Source organism: Pseudophryne corroboree, chromosome 1, assembly GCF_028390025.1.
Source record: "Pseudophryne corroboree isolate aPseCor3 chromosome 1, aPseCor3.hap2, whole genome shotgun sequence".
NCBI lineage: Eukaryota > Metazoa > Chordata > Amphibia > Anura > Myobatrachidae > Pseudophryne > Pseudophryne corroboree.
The window spans coordinates 213032572-213045583 of record NC_086444.1 but is presented as its reverse complement, the minus strand read 5'-3'; the positions used below and the strand labels follow the sequence as shown (position 1 = coordinate 213045583).

General features: G+C 49.6%; 1 protein-coding gene across 6 annotated transcripts in view; it reads left to right on the top strand.

Annotated features, from left to right (window-relative positions):
- The first annotated feature begins 5014 nt into the window (after positions 1-5014).
- Positions 5015-13012, top strand: part of CHD1 (chromodomain helicase DNA binding protein 1) — a 290764-nt gene continuing 282766 nt past the window's right edge. For 4 of the 6 annotated variants that reach the window (XM_063964069.1, XM_063964066.1, XM_063964068.1 and 1 more), the window contains exon 1: positions 5015-5455. The gene's annotated coding sequence lies outside the window, so the exon portion shown is untranslated. The remainder of the gene's footprint in view (positions 5456-13012) is intronic. The other 2 variants (XM_063964067.1, XM_063964065.1) reach the window with 1 other exon arrangement.

Genomic DNA, 13012 nt, shown 5'->3' with positions numbered 1-13012 from the left:
CCCAGCTGTTGCTGTGGAAACGAGGTCCGAGAGACCGTCCCCAAACAATTCCTCACCCTTGTAAGGCAAAACCTCCATGTGCCTTTTAGAATCTGCATCACCTGTCCACTGCCGAGTCCACAATCCTCTCCTGGCAGATATGGACATTGCATTAATTCTAGATGCCAGCCGGCAAATATCCCTCTGTGCATCTCTCATGTATAAGACTGCGTCTTTAATATGCTCTATGGTTAGCAATATAGTGTCCCTGTCGAGGGTATCAATGTTATCAGACAGGGAATCTGACCGCGCAGCAGCAGCACTGCACATCCATGCTGAAGCAATAGCCGGTCTCAGTATAATACCTGAGTGTGTATATACAGACTTCAGGATAGCCTCCTGCTTTCTATCCGCAGGCTCCTTTAAGGCGGCCGTATCCCGAGACGGTAGTGCCACCTTCTTTGACAAGCGTGTGAGCGCTTTATCCACCCTAGGGGATGTCTCCCAACGTATCCTGTCCTCTGGCAGGAAAGGGTACGCCATTAGCTACTTTTTAGAAATCACTAATTTCTTATCGGGGGAAGCCCAACTCATCAGATGGGGGAAAAACCATTGGTTGCTTTTTCTCCCCAAACATAATACCCTTTTTTGTGGTACCTGGGTTAATGTCAGAAATGTGCAACACATTTTTCATTGCCGTAATCATGTAACGGGTGGCTCTGTTGGAATGTACACTAGTCTCATCGTCGTCGACACTGGAGTCAGTATCCGTGTCGACATCTGTGTCAGCCATCTGAGGTAGCGGGCGTTTTTGAGCCCCTGATGGCTTTTGAGACGCCTGGGCAGGCACGGGCTGAGAAGCCGGCTGTCCCACATCTGCTATGTCGTCAAACCTTTTATGTAAGGAGTTGACACTGTCGCGTAATTCCTTCCACATATCCATCCACTCAGGTGTCGACCCCGCAGGGGGTGACATCAAATTTATCGGCACCTGCTCCGCCTCCACATAAGCCTCCTCATCAAACATGTCGACACAGCCGTACCGACACACCGCACACACACAGGGAATGCTCTGACTGAGGACAGGACCCCACAAAGTCCTTTGGGGAGACAGAGAGTATGCCAGCACACACCACAGCGCTATATAATGCAGGGAGTTACACTACACAAGTGATTTACCCTATAGCCGCTATATTTATAGTATTTGCGCCTAAATTTAGTGCCCCCCCTCTCTTTTTTACCCTAATGAGCCTGGAAACTGCAGGGGAGAGCCTGGGGAGCGTCCTTCCAGCGGAGCTGTGAGAGGAAATGGCGCCAGTGTGCTGAGGGAGATAGCCCCGCCCCTTTTTCGGTGGACTACTCCCTCTTATAATAATAATGTGGCAGGGGTATTTTACACATATATAGCTTCTTAGGCTATATTATGTGTGATTAGCCACTTTAAGGTACTCTAATTGCTGCCCAAGGCGCCCCCCCCCAGCGCCCTGCACCCATCAGTGACCGGAGTATGTGGTGTGCACAGGGAGCAATGGCGCACAGCTGCAGTGCTGTGCGCTACCTTAATGAAGACTGGAGTCTTCAGCCGCCGATTTCCGTGAAGATCTTCATGCTTCTGGCTCTGCAAGGGGGACGGCGGCGCGGCTCCGGGACCTGACGACCGAGGCTGGGTCTGTGTTCGATCCCTCTGGAGCTAATGGTGTCCAGTAGCCTAGAAGCCCAAGCTAGCTGCAAGCAGGTAGGTTCGCTTCTCTCCCCTTAGTCCCTCGTTGCAGTGAGTCTGTTGCCAGCAGATCTCACTGAAAATAAAAAACCTAATAAACACTTTCTTTACTAGAAGCTCAGGAGAGCCCCTAGTGTGCAACCAGCTCGAGCCGGGCACAGATTCTAACTGAGGTCTGGAGGAGGGGCATAGAGGGAGGAGCCAGTGCACACCAGGTAGTCCTAATTCTTTCTTAGAGTGTCCAGTCTCCTTCGGAGCCCGCTATTCCCCATGGTCCTTACGGAGTTCCCAGCATCCACTAGGACGTCAGAGAAAAAAAAATACTTACCCTCCTCAGGTCCGGCTGCCGGCGGGTCCTGACGGCAGGCTGTGAGGATGGGCGTCAGGAGACGAGTGCAGGCTTTCTGGGCTGGCGGTGAGGCTTGTGCTGTGCAGCATGACCTCTAACACTATGTCACACTGCGCAGTGCACGCAGTCGCACAACCTGGGGCAGGGGGAGTCGGGCAGCGTCTGAGCCATATGCTGAATCGCCTCAGAGGCTGCCCGTCAAAAAAATAAAAAAATCATTGGCTTGAATCACAAGATTGGAAGAACCAATCCCGACCAATTTTAGACCAAAATCCCAGGATCCCGATCCCAGGATTGGCCACCATACATGTCACCTCTCCTGCCAACTGATTATTTCCTTCCACTCCTACCTCCAAGATTTTACATGTGCTGCTCCATATCTCTGGAACTCTCCACAAAACTTCAAATGGGCTCTCAAAACCAGAGCCGGATTATGGGAGGGGCGACGTGGGCAGCTGTCCCAGGGCCCCCACACATTAGGGGCCCCCACAGACCCCTGCTTTTTAAACTGAAACCGTCTCCCGTGGCCGCCGAGGAGCTCCGGATACAGCACACGCCGGTGGCGGCCGCTGAGGAGCTGTGTATACAGCACACGCCGGTGGCTCAATTAGTGTCTCGGGGATTTCCCTTCATTATCCTGCGAGACACTGACTGAGTCGCCGGCGTGTGCTGCTGTCACCGGCCAGGCTGAGGCGCGTCCCGGGTGAGTGAGTGTGTTTTTTTTGGGGGGTGTATCTGTGGCAGCAATTGATGTGTGTATACGCGCAGGTGGGGGCAAGTATCTTTTGCGTTTACCCACGGGGAGGTGTCTCCCAGCAATTTTAGTAGTGGGGGCCCCCACCTGCCTTAATCTGGCCCTGCTCAAGACCCACTTCTTCATCAAACCCAGCTGTCTCTCATCTTAACCCTATGTTCCACGCTCACTGTCTACCCCATCTGCATCACCCCTGCCTGGCTGCCCCTCCCCTTTAGAATGTAAGCTCTCAAAAACAGGGCCCTCTCCCATCATGTGCTTTCCTTCTCTTATTAGACTATCTTCTACTCCATACATCCTAACAACGGCACCTAACCGTCATTTTTAGCCATCTAACACGAGTCGTCCAGGTGTATGGATAGCATCAGTCGCCGTTTTCTTGTTTTGCACATTTGTTTATTAGGTGCTGCAGTAAAAGATAATAATACAACATTACTGATGCCAGGACTATTGCTAAATCAACTTAATGGCAAAAATAAATACATTTCTGAATGACTTTAAACTTCTGCATACAAGTGTATACTGTAGCTGGTGTTTTGAGAAGTTAGCCTTTATTTAGCCACAAGGATTCAGTTGTGCTGTATAAGGAAATAATATTGACGGGTGTGGATCATATGGTCGACCACACTTAGGTCGACATGGTTTATAGGTCGACAGGGACTCTAGGTCAACATGAGTTTTTAAAAATGTTGTGGGTGTCGTTTTCTCCATAGAATGAGCGGGAACCGCAATTAGTGCACTGTGTCCGCTCGCAATGTTTTGGGCAAGGTGCCTCGCTGCACTCGTCACAGGTTACCATTCCCAATTGTAGCCCACGTGGATCATAAAGCATGAAAAGTTCAAAAAATTAAGAAAAAAATATGTGAAAAGCTCATGTCGACCTTCTGTCATGTCGATCTAGAAACCATGTCGACCTACTGTAAGTGTGGTAGACACAGAGACCGGATACCAAAATTGACATCAGGATCCAGTAGTACCGCGGTATATATAGTCACAGAGATACATTACAGCGAGCAGTAAGAATACATTTATATGCATCTACCTACATTCATAAGGTGTTTTTCGCATGTCTACCACATGACAGGGGAGAAACGGACAAGGTTATGGTATCCTGACTGCCAGGATCCCGACAGATGGCAATGTGATTGCTTCCTGACAGGGAATCTGTATGATATCCCGGCTGTTGGGATCCCTGCGGTCAGCAGACTGATGCCGGAATCCAGACAGCCGGAATACCGGCGGTGAGTGCAGTGTGTCCCCTCGCGGGCGCACTGTGCTCACCACACTAATCTATTCCCCCTCGGGCGGTGGCATGGACCACCAGCCAAGTCTGGGATCTGGCCGGTAGACAGGATTCCGACCACCGGCATTTCACCTGGTGTCAATATTCTGGCATCGGTATCCTGACCGCCGGCAGCGTGATTGCCTCCTGACAAACTATTTCTCCTGCTTTGAAACTTGTTGGAAGTTGGAATGTGGGCAAAACATTTTAACCAGCCACAAACAGCCAGCAAGCGTGATGATGGTCCAGGTGTCCAACATGGTCTAGAAAGCGAATGACACCTGCAGTTCCTCAGAAGCTTCAGAATCACGGTCAATGATTCTTCCAACCTGCTGAAACTTGTAGTTCCACAGAATCATGGTCTATCCCTGATTCCAAACTGTTGAGATTTGCAGTTCCACAGAAGATAAGGAATCATGTCTACCTCTGTTTGCAATCTAGTGAGACTTGTAGTTCCACAGAAGTTACAGAAACATGGTCTATCCCCGTATAGTCACAACAGCTGCACACTCAATGTGAGAGACAGCTGTCAGCGCTCTGCAAGCCGCAGCCACACACAGGGCGCCCGGCATACACAAATAGAAATTACTCGATGTCTCGGCCGTTTTTAGCGGTTACACACCCCGGCTGCAAGAACTTCCTGCAGCAGCCAGTCATGCGGAGCAGCTCGGTCACAGTGCAGCGGGTACAGGGCGGAAGCCGCACAGTCACACACTCATATACACTGGAGGATTGCTGCTACTGCCGCTGCTTTCGAGGAGTGACAGACGCCTGGTACACACACACACAGTACTAGCAGTATCTCAGGGCCGAATTGGAAAACACCGCCCTACCGCAGGCCCCGCCCCGCATACCTCCCGCTCATCCGTAGGCCCCGCCCCACATCCATTCCGCCCCCGTGCAGACTCTGGCAGGCCCCTCCCCACCCTCTGTGTGCAGCTGCTGCCGTTGGGGAGAGGGCGGAGTCGGCTGCTGCGTACGCTCCTACGGCTGGGACTGCTCGCCCTGCAGCGCTCCCGTGACGTCACGCCCGGGGTTTCCAACCATCGTGAGTTTCGGAGGAGCTCGGCGGCGGCGTCACGGTCATGGCGGCTGCCAGGAGATAGGGGGGGAAGGGATACACCCGCCGGGTCACAGCAGCGTCACCCTCATCTGGGGTGTTTTATCCAGTCAAAGAGGAAAGTGTGTAGCGGCGGCGAGAGGCTGCCTGTCCCTGTCCGGGTGTACACAAAGACGCGGCGCTGACTCCCTGCGCTGGGACTGGAGGAGTGAGAGCCGGAAGGAGGCCCCGGCCCGGCCGCACAGCACGTAGCGGCCTGTGTCCAGCCGCGGTCGGTGACGGGAGGCGCCTGAGGCCAGCACACAGGACAGGTGAGAAGCGGGGGGCACGATGGGCCCGGTGCGGGGAGAGGAGAGGCCTGGGGAGGGGGCTGAGGCGATGTAGGCCCAGGGTGATTCCTGCTGCCTGATTGGTGTCTCCCAGGACATAGGAATGCAGCAGGCGGCCCGTGCGGTGGGGCTGGGCCGAGAGCAGGGGGCTGGGAGTATTGTGAGATACCGGAGCATCGGGTCCTGTGCGGGACCGACTCCCGTCAGATCCAGGCAAGTAATTGGCGTCAGTGACGGGCGCCAGCTCCACTGTGTGCCTGTTGTGTATGCTTCGAGTCCCCACACGTGTCCCGCATCCCAGCCCTGTACCGGGGACATGCTGCCGTGCAGTGTCACTCTGTGGGTGCTGGCCCGGTGTTGCTGCTCAGTGTCACCCTGTGGGTGCTTGCCCGGTGTTGCCGTTCAGTGCCACCCTGTGGGTGCCGGCCCGGTGTTGCTGCCAGTGCCACCCTGTGGGTGCCGGCCCGGTGTTGCTGCTCAGTGTCACCCTGTGGGTGCTGGCTCGGTGTTGCCGCTCAGTGTCACCCTGTGGGTGCCGGCCCGGTGTTGCTGCTCAGTGTCACCCTGTGGGTGCCGGCCCGGTGTTGCTGCTCAGTGTCACCCTGTGGGTGCCGGCCCGGTGTTGCTGCTCAGTGTCACCCTGTGGGTGCCGGCCCGGTGTTGCTGCTCAGTGTCACCCTGTGGGTGCCGGCCCGGTGTTGCTGCTCAGTGTCACTCTGTGGGTGCCGGCCCGTTGTTGCCACTACCGCTCAGTGTCACTCTGTGGGTGCCGGCCCGTTGTTGTTGCCGCCACCGCTCAGTGTCAATCCTCAAAAGTGCCACTACTAGGAGTATTCATAATTTGCAGTGCCCAGTATGTACAATTAGTGGAATAGTACTACAGTGGGGTACGCCCTTGCTGACACTCGGGTTGCTGTAGCGCGGTACGCCCTTGTTGACACTCGGGTTGCTGTGGCGTGGTACGCCCTTGCTGACACTCGGGTTGCTGTGGCGTGGTACGCCCTTGCTGACACTCGGGTTGCTGTGGCGTGGTACGCCCTTGCTGACACTCGGGTTGCTGTGGCGTGGTACGCCCTTGCTGACACTCGGGTTGCTGTGGCGTGGTACGCCCTTGCTGACACTCGGGTTGCTGTGGCGTGGTACGCCCTTGCTGACACTCGGATTGCTGTGGCGCGGTACGCCCTTGCTGACAGTCGGGTTGCTGTGGCACGGTATGGCCTTGCTGGCTTCTTGACATTCAGATGAAACATTAGCAAGTATGTTATGCAAGATTCCTCCAGACTGCAAACAGTACATCTATATAGACAAAAATTTCATAATGCTTTTTCCAGAGGGCTATTGGTTTTGCTATACAGTACTGTTATCCTCCTTAGAAACCCATTTCCATCTTTCATTTATTTCACTGACTATTCTGATATGGGACCAGGTAGAGCCAGCTCCTATATCTTCTTCAGCACGTGGATCTCAGTCTTGTGTCTCTATAGCAGTGGGTCCTCTGTTGGCTGTTCTTGTGAACTGTGATAAAAGTTATGCTGTGCCTCAATGTATGTTGAAATCTGCTACAGCTGTGTCTTTACATATATTGCCACAGTTGTTCTGCTATTGACTGCTTGTTTAATCATAATATAAAGATTATTCTGTCATTGTTGATGGTCTTATGTCATTTTGATTGAAAACTTTTGTATACTATATTTAATTGAACATAACTATTAAAAATAAACAATTTGTATGTTACTTAGATTCCCTCACTCTGATGGTTTTTCATCACCCAAATAAATTAAAAGTAGCAGTTATGGTTCAAAAAAAATAAATAATAATCTCTAAACCTGAAGTGAGTGTTTTGGTATTTGATGTGGCACACAATGGCGTCGATTCAATTCACTGACAGTTGAATAGCGCTGGGAGTTAGCTCTCGGCGCTATTCATTGTAGCTCCAGTTAAGTCGGCAAAGGCCCATTCTCGCCGACTTAACAGGTTGAATTGTCAAGAGAACGGGCATTCTCCGACTTAACTCCCCGGCGCGATGCTGATTCCCGACAGAATCAGCCTCGCGACAGCCGCGCGGCGCTTTCCCGACAGAATCAGCCTTGCGCTGGCCGCGCGGCAGAACTTTTGTCGAGTTTCTTCTCTCGTCCCCCTAGGCTGAGAGAAGAATTCCCAACAATTGAGGGTCACTTGTCGCTGTATTGAATAGCGCCGGGAGCTGACTCCCGGCGCTATTCAACTGTCAGTGAATTGAATCGACCCCAATAGGGTATATGCAATTGCCGGCGAATCGCGGCAATTTTTCGCCCGTTTTTTAATTCGACACAATTCGACCGTCGAATTCCGGCAGGTGGGTGCCGGAATTCTACATATTAAATAAAAAACGGATTCGACAGTCCCGCTGTCGTAAAACGGCCGATTTGACGGATTTTGATTAGATTTTTAAAAATGTTAAAAAAAACGGGAAAAAACCCGAAAAAAAATTGCGTGGGGTCCCCCCTCCTAAGCATAACCAGCCTCGGGCTCTTTGAGCCGGTCCTGGTTGCCAAAATACGGGGAAAAAAATGACAGGGGATCCCCCGTATTTTAACAACCAGCACCGGGCTCTGCGCCTGGTCCTGGTGCAACAAATATGGGGGACAAAAAGAGTAGGGGTCCCCCGTTTTTTTTGTACCAGCACCGAGCTCCACTAGCTGGACAGATAATGCCACAGCCGGGGGTCACTTTTATACAGCGCCCTGCGGCCGTGGCATTAAATACCCAACTAGTCACCCCTGGCCGGGGTACCCTGGAGGAGTGGGGACCCCTTCAATCAAGGGGTGTGTCCCCCCCCCCCCAGCCACCCAAGGGCCAGGGGTGAAGCCCGAGGCTGTCCCCCCAATCCAAGGGCTGCGTATGGGGGGTTGATAGCCTTGAGTAAAATGAAAGAATATTGTTTTTTCCAGAAGAACTACAAGTCCCAGCAAGCCTCCCCCGCAAGCTGGTACTTGTAGAACCACAAGTACCAGCATGCGGGTGGAAAAAACGGGCCCGCTGGTACCTGTAGTTCTACTGGGAAAAAAATACCCAAATAAAAACAGGAGACACACACTGTGAAAGTAAAAGTTTATTTCATACATGCCGACACATACTTACCTATGTTGACAGTCCGGCACTGGCCACGCCCCCCTCGTCACTGAAGAATCCGGGGTACCCGTAAAAAAATTCTACTCGCCTAAATCCAGTGTCCGGATCTTTTTAAATAATCCTCGTACTTGGCAAAACGGCAAACCGAACCAAACGGACTGAAAGGGGTCCCATTTATACACATGGGACCCCTTTCCACGAATGCCGGGACCCCACGTGACTCCTGTCACAGAGGGTCCCTTCAGCCAATCAGCGAGCGCCACGTCGTGGCACTCTGCTGATTGGCTATGCGCGTCTGAGCTGTCAGACAGCGCATCGCAAAGCCTTACCATTATATTTAATGGTGGGAACTTTGCGGTCAGCGGTGAGGTCACTTAGCGGTCAGCGGCTGACCGCTAGTGACCTCACCGCTGACTGCAAAGTTCCCACCATTGAATATAATGGAGGAGCTTTGTGATGCGCTGTCTGCCAGCTCAGACGCACATAGGCAATCAGCAGAGTGCCAGGACGTGGCGCTTGCTGATTGCCTGAAGGGACCCTCTGTGACAGCAGTCACAGGGGGTGTCTGCATTCGGGGAAAGGGGTCCCATGTGTAAACATGGGACCCCTTTCAGTCTGCCTGGTCCGGGTGTTCGTTTTTTTATTTTGACAAGTACGTGGATTATAAAAAAAGATCCGGACTCTGCTTTTTGGTGAGTATACTTTTTTTTGCAGGTACCCCGGATTCTACACTGACGAGGGGGTCGTGACAAGTGTCGGAGTGTCAACATAGGTAAGTATGTGTGTGTCGGCAGGTGTGAAATAAAGTTTTACTCTCACGGTGTGCGTGTCCTGTTTTTATTTGGTATTTTTTCCCCAGTAGAACTACAGGTACCAGCAGGCCCGTTTTTCTCCCGCATGCTGGTACTTGTGGTTCTCCAAGTACCAGCTTGCGGGGAGGCTTGCTGGGACTTGTAGTACTACTGGAAAAAACTATATTCTTTCATTTTTCAAAAGGCTATCAGCCCCCCATCCGCAGCCCTTGGATGGGGGGGGGGGACAGCCTCGGGCTTCACCCCTGGCCCTTGGGTGGCTGGAGGGGGGGGACCCCTTGATTGAAGGGGTACCCCGGCCAGGGGTGACTAGTTGGATATTTAATGCCACGGCCGCAGGGCACTGTATAAAAGTGACCCCCGCCTGTGGCATTATCTGTCCAGCTAGTGGAGCCCGGTGCTGGTTCAAAAAATACGGGGGACCCCTACTCTTTTTGTGTCCCGTATTTTTTGCACCAGGACCAGGCGCAGAGCCCGGTGCTGGTTGTTAAAATATGGGGGATCCCCTGTAATTTTTTTCCCCGTATTTTGGCAACCAGGACCGGCTCAAAGAGCCCGAGGCTGGTTATGCTTAGGAGGGGGGACCCCACGCATTTTTTTTTCAGATTTTTACCATTTCATTAAAAAAATGAAATAAAAAATATTTTTAAAAATATATAAATAATACTTGTGCCTCCAAAATAGACAAACCAAGTACCTAATCCCTTCTAATATAAATAGATATGCTATTACCAATAAAAAAACATAAAAAAAAACATGTTTTTAAATTTTTTTATTAGATTCCGCCAGCAAAGTGTGGCGGATTGAAAATGACGAATTTACTGTCTAAAAGCACTGTTGTCGAATTTACAATCTTCAATTGAATATACTTTTGTCGAATTGCCGCATTTGTACCATTGCAGAAATGTCGAATTTGACAAATGTCGAATTTCAAAAAGTCGAATTTGGAAAGTCCGTTTTTTTTGACGAAAAGTACTGAATTGCATTGTCAAAAATTTTTTTTTTTGGGCGAAAATGTCCCATTTTTCTACATTTTCGGGAATTCAACCGCAATTGCATATACCCCAATGTCTTTTGTTTTATTTATTTTTTAAGATACGGCCAGTAGGTTGTTGCTCAACAAACGGTTGGAAACATTTATTTGTCAAAGTCTGAAAGTCAGGTGTAAGATGAGGTTTGCAGGAAGTAGTCATTCTGATACAAACTACATATAAACACTTGCAAGCAAGGAAAACATACGCACTCATTAAAAATAGTTTTGGATACAGTTCCGTCATTGCATATAAGTGTTTTTACTTCACAAACAGCTACTTAAGATGTTATGGTTTGCTACTCTGTCAACTATAAACAGTGTATACTCTTGCAGCACATAATGCTCAGTCATATGTATCAGCTTGGAGAGAGATAAAGTACCAGCCGATAGGCTTCTCTAATTTTTTTCAAACACAGCCTGTAACATGGCAGTTAGTAGCTGATTTGTTGCTCTCCAAAGCTTGATAAATCTGCCCATAATACCACTTTCATACCTGAAAGTGCAGGGACTTACCCGGGAATACGGTCCCGGGATCATGCAGTGACATTCCCGGGTAAGGCGCCATCACACCGCAGTCAGCAACCTGGCATATTGCTGGGTTGCTGACGTCAGAGAGAGTGAACAGGAGCCGGGTCGCGTTGACCCGGCTGCCGTTCATACTGCACAGCTCAACCCTGTTCAAGAGCAGGGTTGAAATACCGGGTCACTGGACCCGGTATTTCAACCCCGGCACCTTTCACACCGCACATGAACACGGGTTATGCACGTTCATGTGCAATAAACCTGTGTTTAGAGGTGCTGATGTGAAAGGGGTATTAGAAACAACTCGTTAACATTCATGTGTGTTTATAATTTTCCATTGAAAGAAAACTACCTAACAGGTTGATTTTTGGCTAGTTCTGGTAAATGTATCATGCAGTGGTAGTTGTGTTGTCTTGTGCTACTGTATGTCACTGTCATGTGCCTTGATAAGTGTCTGATGGTGTAAAACAATTTGCAAGAAACGAGACACAATGGGGGTGGAATTCAGTAGCTCTCCAGGTGCTGCCAGGCATTGCCTTGATGTCCAGCTGCATACATATATTGCCCAGTTGTGATAGTTTTTGTTCACATCTGTATGGAATCATACAATTGATGTGCTGTTCTGGAACAGGTCTTTGCGTCCATTGTATTGACTTAAAATGGCCCTAATAGAAGTATACGTGTAAGCTACATATTTTCTTTTTTTTTTCCTGTTTAAACCATTTTTATTTGGATTAAACCAAATTTTTTTTTTTGTATACATGTTTTCATTAAAATAAAATAAAAATGAATGCTGTATTAGAAACCTCGATCAACTATGTTTTAATGCTTTCTAACTAATGTTAGGATTTTATTTATTTACATTTTTCAATAAAACCAATTTTTTAGGGCTTATTATTCCTATTATATCTGAATATATGTATATACACTAAACATTAATACATACAAAGTACACTCAGGGATAGATGAAATTAAAAATAAGAACAAGAAGTTAATGTTAAGCATTAGTCTTGTTTATTAGATTTATTTAATAAAAATAAATAGTAATACTGAATTTAAAATGCAAAAGCTTTTTTCAGAGAATACATGCACACACACAAAGGAGGCGTTAATCAATAGCACTGGTCATTACACTGGCATTAAACATTTTGAATAAAAACACTTTGTATTTAGTATTATATGCTTTTTTTAATAAGTCACAGCGCCGTGCTTGTACTAACAGCATAATAAAAAAGAGTGGTTTTTATATAAAATAAAAATAAATAAATAATTGGTTTAAACCAGCCAACCTCTTTTTCTGTCAGCCAATGGTCTGACACTGGGGACAGTGTGTATAGCCAGGCGTTCAGTCAGGGCACCAAGGACTATAACTTGTGAAGTACAGCCTGGGAAGCCCCTCCTCCCCCATACCTAGCCTGCCTCAGGGCAGTCAGTTTATTTTCCCCTTGGTGCTCAGGAAAGTGTTGTTGTTTTTTTTTTTAAAGGAGCAGGGCTTTCAGCCCTGGTAACTTTAATTTTTTTTACTTTCACTTTGGGCAGCGGCTAGTGCTATTAGCACTACCGCTGCCTGCTTCACGCTCCGCTCTGCAGCCGGGTCCCGGTCTCCACGGCCAGCCGCCCCAGCACCTCCCAGGCATCGGGAGCAGCCGCAGCAGACGGAGGTTACAGGTAATGGTCTCCGCTCAGTGGAAGACCATCAGTATGGCTAACACAGCTGTGGAGAGGCAGCTCCAAAGGTTCCTGGCAGTGTCACTGGGTCATCTCTTCAGCTACCACTAGGCCACCAGGGACATTACATCGCGGGAATGGTCCCTGTGGGTGCTCTGGTAGGGGGAGTGATATCCTGTAGCTCCTCCCCCAGCCCTGTTGCTTATTACTTTAGTAAGACTGCAGCTTTTGGGCGCTCTCTCCTCCCTCCCTCATTCTTCACCCCTCCCATCTCTACACAGTCAGCGGCCATTTTAGAAGCACAACGCTGAGCATTTCTGTGAAGGAGAGTTTGTGCAGCTCCATACACTGCTACACACTCTTGGGAATAGAGCCAAACCTGCCTCCCTTATA